The sequence below is a fragment of the Phaenicophaeus curvirostris genome, chromosome 8, assembly GCF_032191515.1.
Source record: "Phaenicophaeus curvirostris isolate KB17595 chromosome 8, BPBGC_Pcur_1.0, whole genome shotgun sequence".
Lineage (NCBI taxonomy): Eukaryota > Metazoa > Chordata > Aves > Cuculiformes > Cuculidae > Phaenicophaeus > Phaenicophaeus curvirostris.
The window spans coordinates 24,590,999-24,602,892 of NC_091399.1; positions in this window are offsets into that span (position 1 = coordinate 24,590,999).

An 11,894-nucleotide genomic window follows, 5' to 3' on the forward strand; every position below is an offset into this window, starting at 1 on the left:
TGTGAACCATATATATATATGTTTTATTTAGTTTTGACACTGAACTGTAATACTGCACCACATTTGTTTGGTATGGTATGGCATTTTTATGGTAATTATTTTATGCCTTTAAGAATACATATGTGGTTGAAACAAAGCTGAAGACTCATAATTCACTATATTTCCAATTTAAACCGCAGAATTAAATACAAACATAAAAGGATTTCTATGATTATCTCCTTGCTCAGTAGAATGATAATATATCTCAGTGGAATGATAATATATTTGAATATAAAATAGCAAAGGTTGTATTATCTCACTTTTTTCTGCTAAACCTCTTCATAAGGTTGTGTATCTCTTAGAGAAAAATGTCTGAGAGGCAAGAAGATCTAAGATGAGGTTAAATGAGTGAAAGTCTTGTGGATTTTCTGAAAACAGTGAGCTTCACAAGCACTGTTACGTATTTTTACTAATGCCTTCAAATCAACTGAATTTCAAGCCCCGATCTTTGCATATAATTTTGCTGTGATTAATATTAAATATTGTGCAATGTTTTAAGGATCATGGCCTCATCTAACAAATATGGAGGCATTGTGAAGTTCTGTTTTATGTTTAAAGGAATTAGATGTGTAACAGCAATTGCTCTATCTCTTAGAATGGTCCCCTGAAGTCCCATCTGGGATGCTCTCTGGGCAGATGTCTCCACTCAGTGCCTAAAATGACACTAGACACTGTTGTTTAAGTACAGAATTATTTTCATTGTTTATTGCTTGGCTGCTCCTTGTGTCTTACAGGAACAGAGAAGTCTCAATTGTAATTAGAAAGCCCAGGAGATTTGCCCTGTGAGTGCAGATCTAAGTTGTGGCTCTTTCCCAGCTGTTGAATCTGAAGCTTGTAAAGAGCTTTGTGGAAAGCAACTGCTTAAAAATCTTGTTTTAAAAGGAACCTGCACCAGAGGACTCTTCCCTAGTTTGCTATTGGTGCTTATGCTGGAACGCTCTCTTGGTGCAAAAAGGTTTTGACACATAGTCTTTGATCTAGAACGTGTTGCAGGAGACCTGCTCATCCAAGACTTTCTTTGGGCAAATTAGTGAGGGACTGGCTCAGGTTGCCCACAGAAATCTTTGATGCCTCATCCCTGGAGGGGTTCAAGGCCAGGTTGGATGGAGCTTGGAGCCCCTGATCCAGTGGGAGGTGTCCCTGCCCATGGCTGGGGGTTTGGAACTGGATGGGTTTAAGGTCCCTTCCCATTCTATGATTGTATGAAATGACTCCAGGAAGGAGAAAATGCATGGTTAAACAAAGAAAACATTAGTAAAGGTGTCTGTCTCATAATTTGGGAAATGAAAATCTTCAAGGAGATTGTTACGGTGTTTTAACACTTTGTTCTCCCAAATCTCTTAACTTCTGAGTTACACCACCAAGTGCACACTAAATTTATCTGTATTCTGTGGATTAGTACTGCAGAATAACTGATTTTGAATGTCCACACAAGTTTGAAGAAGTATATGAGTAGAGAGCCTGTCTCATCTCTCAATAAAGATAAGTAAAACAAGAATTCAAAATCAGGTTTGAAAGTGAAAATACAACTGCAGCTCAGCTGTATTCCTTCTGTTTTGAACAATAACTCCAGAACTTAGACAATTTTCAGCAAAGAAATGCTAGGATAGCAAAAAAAAGAAAATGTCTAATGCACTAAAATCACTTTCTTATGTTATTATTTATTTATTTAGTATTGAAGTGATCATTAAAAAGCTCTACAAGGTTGATGTTAGATCATTGCCTGACTATCTTCTTAAATTGGAGATGAGTTATTATAATTTCTAATTGTAGCAGGACTATAATAACAAGTCAGGCAGCAGATTGGCCAGTAACTTTTAATTGCTGTAAATATTTTAAAATATTTTAAAAATATTTAGCTACCTAAAGGCACCTTTTAGAATTCACCTCTTTTGTTTTGGCATTCTACCAAGAACTCAGAGAAATTCCTTTTGCAGCCTGTCAGAAGGTCACCAAATTCAGTTTATGTTGGAATAAAGAACAGCTAGACAATCTTTGTATTAGTCTCTAGATGTAGAATGACAACTTAGGGGAGACTTTCTTTAAAAGGTTTCCGGGGAAGGACATGGTTTGTAGTTAGCTTTGTCAGGAGTATAGCTCTAACACACTTTAGAAACGCATAGAAGAATTTTGCAACTTCATTTTAGAAGTATTAGCCTCAGAAAGAAATATGAATATTAGCTTCATGCAGCCGTCATGAAACCTCTTCTCAACAGCATCAATATAACAAATGTTCCTAGGTTGTCCCCTTTCAAAGCTGAACGAGAATTTAGATTCACAGAAGTAAACAGGACGTTTTGTGATACTGACACTAATGGATTATTTTTATTAGCAATCTGGCAGGATTGGTTTATTTTAAAATATACCAAATTAGCTACAATATAAATACTACCATCCCTTTGTTACTCACACCACAGAAGGAGGATCTATTTTGAGCCTCTCCTTCAGTGCCTTTATGTCTTTGTGCTTAAATCCCTCACTGGACAAATATTTGTGCTGATTTAAGTGTGTCATTAAAATTCTCACCCTCCTTGGCCAACACCCTCTGATTCTTTAATTTTTTCCTTTCTTTTCTTTTTTCATTTTTCTCTTTCTCTCCCTTCTTCTGCAATTCTTGTTTCTCTGCTGTCATTCTCCTCCCTTTTGGGCAACTTTAGTTTTCAAGGGGCTCACCTTATGTTCAATGTGTGCACTTGTTTTTCCTCATGTAATGTTGCAGCCGCGGTGAATAACTTTAAAGGACAGACCTCTGAGATTCCTACGCTTTCCTCATCTTAATTTTAAGCTAGCCTAGGAAAAAAAAATAAGGCATCTGTTGGTTTTATTTTTTTTACTGAGTGCTGCAGAAGTAAGCGTATGAAAACGAACTGATTCTCTGTCCTTCACTGTGATTTGTGCTATCTCACTCTTTATTGAATTAAATCTGTTAATAAAGGACTTATGTAGCAGCTAAGGAGTTGGCTGTCATTTATCAATTAATTACCCATGAAAACTGACATTACATGGTAGCAGTAATCGTACCCATGGTGTTAGGCGTATGCCACATAAAAATGCAGTCACCTTGAAATAATATGGGAAAATCAGCTTGTAACCTACAGAATACTATTAATAATGTAGTCTGCAGGAGTAGCACTACAGCACTGAAATCTGTCTCTGCATGGTCTGTGGATAGATTGCGGAATATTTTCTTTTTGGTTCAAGTTTTGGGTGATATTGGTTGAGCTATAATACTTTTAATTCTGAAATCAGGGGTTTCTCTCTTACCAAATCATACATGCATGGAGTAATTTTAATATTTCTTTGGGGATGGCAGGGAGGAGAGAGATTGTGGCAGGCAAGTGATTGAAAACCAAGTTATAAGGGGAGTTAAAGATACATTGGTACAACTTGTATTGACTTCAGTGGTTAATTTCTGCAGCAGTAGAATGAAGGTTTTGGTACTACACTGTTCTCATTGCTATTCTCTTTTAAAACCAGGCTAATACCAGGTCAGCTGCAGCCGTTTTATTGCTAGGAGAGAAAAAAAGGTCTATGTGGCTGCTAGGTTACAAGTGGTATGCGCTTCAAGTCATTTGTGCTGCACTAGATACAACTACTGCAGGAACTTAGAGAGAAAACTGTACAAATCAAGAGTATGTTTCTTCCTGGTAATGCCTATCTAGCTCTGGAGTGAATGAGGAAAATTGGAAAGAAGGCAACTATGACATACAGGTATGGCAATCTAGCTTAGGGGCTGCATAAACTATGTTGATGTGCCTGCCCTCTCTTCTTCCAGTCCTGATTACTGAAAGTACTCTTGATCCCCCAAGCTAATATCATGTAGCCTTCTTGCAGTGTTGTAAGACACCAGACTCTTGGTTCTTTTTGGCAAAATCACTGACTTTGAACTTTTCTTGCTAGGAGGACTGGAGCGGGTGCTGAGACTGCTCAGGCTTTGTTGCCGGAGTGTCAGAAAATGAATGCAAATTATGATAGCACATCATTGTTTGTGCTTAGCTTGTCAACTTCTATTGCCTTTTCTCTTCCTGCAGAGAAAGATGTAGTCACTGCCCAGAAAGCTTTTGGCTGACACTCGTAGATGGGGTTTAACGAGTGAGGAGCAACTAAGAACACAAAGAGGTTGAAGCAGTAACAGCAGCACGATGACCTAAAGCCTGTTTAAATCAAAAGCAATATGCTTATTAACTGCAATTGTCTTTAGAGTCTAGAAAGAGGATGCAAGAAAAAAGACCTGATGATGCTTCAGTTTTTATATATGCACTTATCTAATCTTTCAAGAGGCTCTGAGGAGAAAATGGAGAGAGCGACTTGGGAAGGCAGTTGACTTTTGGTTTGGTTTACTTAGCTTTCTGTGCAGTTATTCATGGTGTCTGACACTCATAGATAAAAGTTTTTCATTACCCTCCTCCCCCCCCCACAGTAAAAGAATCCCATAATATGAATGTAATAGTATAAGCCACAATATATTTGCAGTTTAAAATGTTCCTCTCTTCAGCTTTAACCTATCGCTTAGTAAATGAAAAATAATATGCACCAAATTGTAAAAATTAAGCACAGGCACTCATTTCAGAGTCAGAGTGAATTGGATGCAGCTATAAATGTAGCAGTTGTGCCAATAACTAAACAATACATTTATTCTAGCTTTATTGTTGGAGCATTTTACACTTCAAGTATATTATATGCTGCTGATCGTATGCTGTGCACCGTGTACTCTTTGTAATTATGGCAATCTGACTAGTTGCTAAGGTTGAAGAAAGGTAACTGCCACTAGAAATCTGGAAAACTGAATTAATTAATACATTTCGTTATGTAAGAGAGCACTGTCAAAAGTCCCATTTTATGTCAAGTTCAGAGACATGCTAAAATGCTGCCCTTTGAAAAAAAATATTCTTATTCCAGCTGCACTGACAAAGATTCACTTCAGAGTTTATCCCAAAGTCATCTCTGTGTCTCATGTCGAAATCTGGGCTGTAAATGGTGCTACCTCTGTGCAGCAGAACAGAGGTTAGTAGCCTCTGGAAGCAAATCAGCATAAAGAGAAATGAGGGCAGGGTACAGGTAAATATTACGGTGTCTAGAATATGAAATAAGACACCGTCACCCTTTTTGTGAATAAACTAGAACGGATAAATCCTCAGATAGGATGTCTGTTGCATGAAGCTAAAGGAAACAGCTCAGTTGCGAGACTCGGTCTCAAACCAGGCATTCTGGAGGTCATTTCACGTCGGGGCCCAGGAGGGAGGGCACTGGCAGTGTGTCCTGGGCACCCAGTGCCGCTGTAATTGGTTTATTCCTCCAGGAGCTGAGGGATTTGTTACTAAATCCTTTCCAGCTGATTCGAACCAGGGACTTCAACCCCAAGGTGCCAACAGGGTGACAGCCTTAATTTTCTTGTTGTAGCTCCATCCCTGTAAGAAGCTTTCAGTTGGACTGGAAGAAGTGAACAACTGCATTTTTGCTCCAGATACTGCTTTAAGAATACAGATTTTTAAGTTTCTACTGACAGTGAACATGGTTTATCTGTTTTTCAGACAGCCAGACGGACACACGAGCTCCTTTAAAGACAAGTGGTATGTCAGCAGCCAATTGCAGGAAAGATAAAGGGTTCCAAAAGCTGTGAATATTGCAGTCAGCTATCCAGGGCTTATTTAATATCCTTTCATTCACACTTCTTTCTTCACTTTAGTCTTTGTTAGTCAGAATATAAGTGGATCATTTGAGTACATTCACAGAATATGATACAATAACTTCTGCCCTATCCCAATATCGAATGGATTACCTATATGTCTTACTTGCCTTTCTACTCTTCTGTTTCTATAAAACAAGTCACCCAGTCTGTCTTCCCCATTTCCTGTTTTGATCATCATCTTCTTGTCTCCTTTAAGCTACCATGATCGGGAACTGAAGATAAAATTTGCGTTCATAGGCAGCATTTTAAAACAGCTGCAATTTCAATGCTGGACCTACCCTCTGATTAGACAAGTGGAAAAGCTGTGATGTATACTCTATAATAAACATCTGAGCAACAAATTGCAAAAAAGAAAAAGCCATCCTATTAGAGAGGAGCAGTAGCCAGGAAGTAAAAGAAGAGGCTGTGTCAAAAAGAAAGAAAAAAAAAAAGAAAAATTCAAGAGCAGAACAGAAGTTCAAGGGTGACAAAGAAAAGGATCACAGCCCTTTTTGTGAGTAAATACTTTTAGACAGGTATTGATCTAGTGGGGGAAAATCAGTGTGTGCTCTCCATTGTGAAATAGCACTTATTGGGGGTGATGCACGCAGGAACAAAGTTACAAATAGTGAAGAGAAACAAAGCATTTTTCCGTGGTTGGAAAGCATTTCAAAAAATTGACGGCCTTTTTGGTTTTATTTTTAACATCTACTCTAGGAATCAACAAACTGAAATATAAAAAGATCCCCTTAGGGATTCAGAAGAGAAATCGTGATCTCATGGAAGTCAGCAAAAGCTTTTGTCATCAATTTAACTGGGGCCAGGGCTCCACTACAGGCTTTACTGCCATGAACAGTAATCTGGTGCTGATGGCAGCAAGAAATATGCTACAGAAGCTCCCATCTTCTGTTCTGCTTGCTTTTCCTCCTGTTGAAGACATTACTGTAGCCCTGTGCTGAGCTTAGAGTATGTGATACTTGCTATTTTCTACAAAGTGGACTTGTTGACTGGATTCCTTTACTCGAAGGGTCATTTGGCTAATGAAAGAAGTTGAATATGCACAAATATTGTTGTCTCATTTCCTAAGAGGGAATAATGCACTAAATCTTGTCATTCCCCACCCTCCAACTGTTCAGTTATGCCTTATCTGTTCAGAGAAAAGTGATTAAGTAGTGAGTGTTAAATTTACCAGTGATGCTACAAGAAACAGAGCGTGGATGTGGAACAGCACTGGCTCTGCGACAAGGTAAGAAAACAGAGGGGATGAGAAACAGAGAGAAGTGGCAGAAAATAGACTGTACCAGACAGCAAACCTCACTGTTCCCAGTAACCAGAGCAGGTCAGGAATAATCTCACAGACCTCAATCGAAATATGTTGGTTTTCTATTAACATAAATTGAGTCAAAACTTATTTGGGCAGATCCTGCATGCTCTGCCACTCCCTGTTGTAACGGAACTCCTGCTTGCATACTGCCTTGTAACTGTGATGAAACAATTGTGATAATCTTTCAGTATGTGATAATCTTTCAATATTCACAGAAAGTTGTGTAAGAAAGTTCTCCCTCAGAGAACTCCCTCCCTGCTTCAACAGGTCACGTTCCTTCTCCAGTCATAAAAGTCACTTTATCTTCTTTCTTGAGACACATCTATTCACCTTTAAACTTCAAAGAAATACCTCAAGCTGTTCCATTAACATATATCTATGTCTAGTCTCTGCCTATACACAAAAATAGGTTGACCTCTTAATCATCGGTTGTCATCACATCTAATTCCTGTGTTCTAAGTCTGACATTCCCTACAGAATCACTTGATTCAGCTGGACTGGGGCTGTATATGGGACAATTGAACAGTATTCTTGTAGTTGTCATAAAGATTAATTTCCAACACCTGTTGTTATTATAGTCTTAATAGTCTATCACAATATCTAAGTCCTACATGGATATATTTAACATATTTTCTCATTTCCCTTAACAATAACCAAATACTAAATGTTTGACACACAAAAACCCATCTGCTTACCTGCTTAAGCACCTTCACCATTCATTCAGAAGAAATGCAGCTCTTTTGTAAGCAAGTGATGCTGAGGGCTTGCAGACAGGTAGATTTGCTAGACTGAATGCAAGTTGGTACTATCCATGGAGTACATAAGTCCATGAAAAAAAGGTCCTTTTCATTTCAGTGTTTGCTAACAGATACCTTCTTAACCCTGTTCCCTACTGGTGTTGCTGACTGCTGACTCTCACATATACTGGCTCATATGCAGACAGTTTCAAGAGCAGCTTGTCTGTCTTTTTAGTGAACAGAGACCTTGAAAACTGTTCTATTCCTGGTATATTTTATCAGAAAAATGTGAAGCGGAAACATTTCTCTGTACCACATTATGAAAAAGTACTTTGTTTATCGAAATAATAAGCAAGTTAGAGCTTTTAGAACCTCACTAGTTGCAACTTGTTGCTGGAAGATGCCATTCAAATTACAGAAACTTGTAAATCAGTGTGTAAAGAAGCAAAGCAAGTGGTTTTTGAACAGTTGTCAAGATCCTAATTCTTCCGATTCAAAGAAATATATCTTATGTTTCCTTTTTTCTGACGAATGCAAAGCAAATATTAACCGATTACATTTCAATGTAACCATCATATTATAGGGATGGGTTGAGGAGCAGACAGAAAGGAGTTGTTTGTTTTTACCAGGGCAACCAAGAGCTTCCCTGTGTCTATGTTTAATGAATAAATCAGCCTACTTTAGCACACAATTGCTTAGATCAATAATTATTCAGGAAGCAACACTGCCTTGGGAAAATCTATAGTAATAAAAAAGAAATCTGGATGGGCTGAATAACCTTTTCAGGCAGATATTTATCTCTAAATGAAGTTATTTTTTGTAAAGTTTCTATTGTTTAGAAAATGCATTATTGGATGGTTAAAAAATAATCAGATTGTTGGTGTTTAGAGTCTGGAGTTCAGGGGGGCAGTGAAATAAAGCATTAATAGATGGTATTCTCAGATGGATAGCTGGAAAGATCGTTAGGTTTTAAGTATAAAGTCAAAGTGGCACTATGAGCTGAATCTATGCATCTGTACTCTGGTGACAACTGTTACCATTACCAATATGTACAGACAGCAGGTTCTAATTAAAGTTACAAGCCAGAGGGAATAGGCATTAAGAAAGAAAAGAATAATTCACTGAATAAATTGCACTTGATTTACTAGTTCACAAAAAAGGTCTAAAAATGAGTATCTGAAATTACTTTAAATACAGCATCTATCAAACCACAGAACAATAATCAAGTCGACCTAATTAGAACACTTAAAACTATAAGAAGCATGTAGCATGTTCTTATGTTGACGTGAGGAGACCAAGTAGTCCCCTAAGTGCCAGTTAATCTACAACAAACTTTTGCTGAGACCTGGAAGAAACCCCTTGCAGCAACTACCTGCTTAGTTTAGATGTGACACTACCCAGCGCGTAGATTCTTGTACTCTCTGCATCTGCATTAAGAGGAACTTCTGTGTGCACACCATGAGCTGGATCATGAAAGGTCCTCAGCAAATTGCACAGCACTTTGTAGTAGTTTTGTTAATAAATGTATGTTATATATCGATGTCACTTCTACTTACACTTGCTTACTTACTCTTTAGGATTCATTTTCCAAATATGAGAGAAACATTGTCTTTGGAGGTACACAGTTTTTAAGAGTGGACATAGAGCAGATTCCTTAAAAGATGCTGAGGAGTATGATACTGTCTGTATTACCAGCACCTCTGGATACTTAACACTGCTACCTTGTGGAGCCTTCTTTTCAGGTAAGGGTCTATTCATAGCTTTAGAAAATTGGGCTAGACAATTTATGGGAAGCCTGTACTAAGGCAAGTGCCTAAGAATCAGTCTCTTGCTATTGACTGTCTGCATTTTCAATGGTGAGTGGTGGAATTTTCATAGAATTGCTAAGGTTGGAATAGACCTCTAAGATCATCAAGTCCACTTGAAATAAGTTGTTTTGGTTAAAATCAGTTTTGAAAGTGTGCTTTGAAAATTTCAAAACGTGCCTGGAATGATAAATTTCTTGACTGTTTTCTGTAAGCGTGTTTTGATCTGGCATCGCTAGGCTGTAAACATGAATTAACAAGTTTGAAGAGTTAAAAATGCTTCACTAAGCCACAGTATTTTGTCAAACTACCCCAATGAGTGGACACCAGTAACATTTTTCTTTCTTGCCTTGAAGGGGCAGCAGCCATGGTGCTGGAAAAGATAGAAATGGGAAAAGGTAAGATTAATTTTGTACTTCATTTGATTCATGTTGTCCTTTCATTTTCTTCTCCATTTGTCTGCATTCCCTTCTCTGCCCCAGCTTTTGGAAAAAAAAAAAAAAAATCCAGTCTCAAACTCTTCCAGCAGCTTGAAATGTGATTGAAAACATTCAGTTTGGTATAAACTTGCATGTGTTTGTGCTTTTTTATGGAGACCACCCTGTCACCAGCCATTTCAGCTACAGTTGATGCTCTCCTCAAGAAGGTTTTTAGCAGTAACTTCATATTAAGCCACTCCTGCCTGGGAGAAACAGAGAGCTGAGTGTTCAGGTCAGCATTTGCAGCAGCAGCATGACTGTAACTCAGCACAGATACTGAAAGAAGCAGGCTGCTGTGAACAGGTCTTTGGTGGCACGCTGAGAGGCTAACTGCTCTGGCCAACCCAATTTTGACTCTTTGAGTTTCTTAGCTAGAAGCTGTAGGTGGGAACTGGAGGGCACCTCAGTGGTGTGGTGCTCACCTTTGCTTGGAAGGCAGCTACCCACTGCCCCCCAGGCACGGTTGACACCACAAACAGGGTGTTTCTTGGCCTTTCAACAGCCTCACACAGCCCCTTGTGTGTGATGCACATTACAGCGAAACCCATGGAGTTTTTGGATCTGCACAGGTAGGATCTGTGACCCTTCCACAACATGGACAGTAAACCCAGTGTGCTCACAGCCAAGAGGTGGAAAATAAGAGCTGGGAGAAACGTTACAGCTTGTTTTCCATAGCTAAGGGATCCGTCTGGGCTTGCAAAGGTTCGGAAAGTTTCTCAAATGTGCTGGAATATGAGCAGATCAGCAGGTGATGCAGAGCTTTGATGGTGGCGTTCACGCTGCAACGTTACACCGACTTACAGGGCTTATCTCTCACCTCCAGACAAATTGTAATTATTGTCAGAACAGGGGAAGGGAAGGAGCCGTATTGTAAGCTAATTTCTGGATGGTGGCATTCAGAGGCTGCACTGGTACACGTGACGAGGCAGTGACGAGGCAGTGATGCTGCCTGGCTTGCCTTGGCTCCCCTCTGCTGGGATGACACGGCTGCACACATGCAGCAGCAGAACTTGCAATGATAGAATGCCCTTAGTGACAAAAAATGTGTGTTTCTACAAAGCTAGAGTTACTTCTACCCTTGAGGTGCTGATGGTTTCACCTGTGGATGATGTACCTTGGGATTTCTGTGCCAAATTCCACCTAAAAGTTTCAGTTAAGTGCTTTTTGAGCAGTTAAGTGCTTTTTGGGTCTGACATCTAGCTAAGCGCATAGTGCAGAGGAAATGTTGTTGAAAGAGATGTAAATGCTTTGGGCAAGAAAATCATACCTCTCTGACACACTAAAATTACGCCAATCGTGCAGCTGCTGAGAGTGGAGGGAATGATCGATGAAATTTATTTGGATTTTAAAAAGAAAAAAAAAATCCTTGTAAAAATATCCTTACTAAAAACTCATGAAAGCCAACCAGTGTCGAGGAAGTGAGAGCCAAAGTAGTTGTGTATTAGAAACTAAGAGGTAGAGCAAGATTAAATTGTCAGTCTTTATAGGGGCAAAAGGCTAATGGTGTAGTGCCCCAACGCTCTGTATTCAAAGTGGAGCTGTCTGAAATGGGATGAACGAGCTATCTGAGAGGTGCACTGTTTGCTGTTAACAGAGAGTTATTTTGGTTAATCAGAACTAGGGAAGACTGTGAATGACCTGGGTTAACAAAGTTGAATAAATGGGCAGTGTGATGCGTATGAAGTGCAATGCTGACAAATACGAGGTTGGGCATATATTCAGGGGAATAATTGGAACTCTTTGTAGGCTTTACAGGGTTCTAAATTAACCATAACTATTTAGGTCATTACTTACTATGATCAGCTTAGTGGAAAAAAATGTATTTTGAAGGGATACTATGAA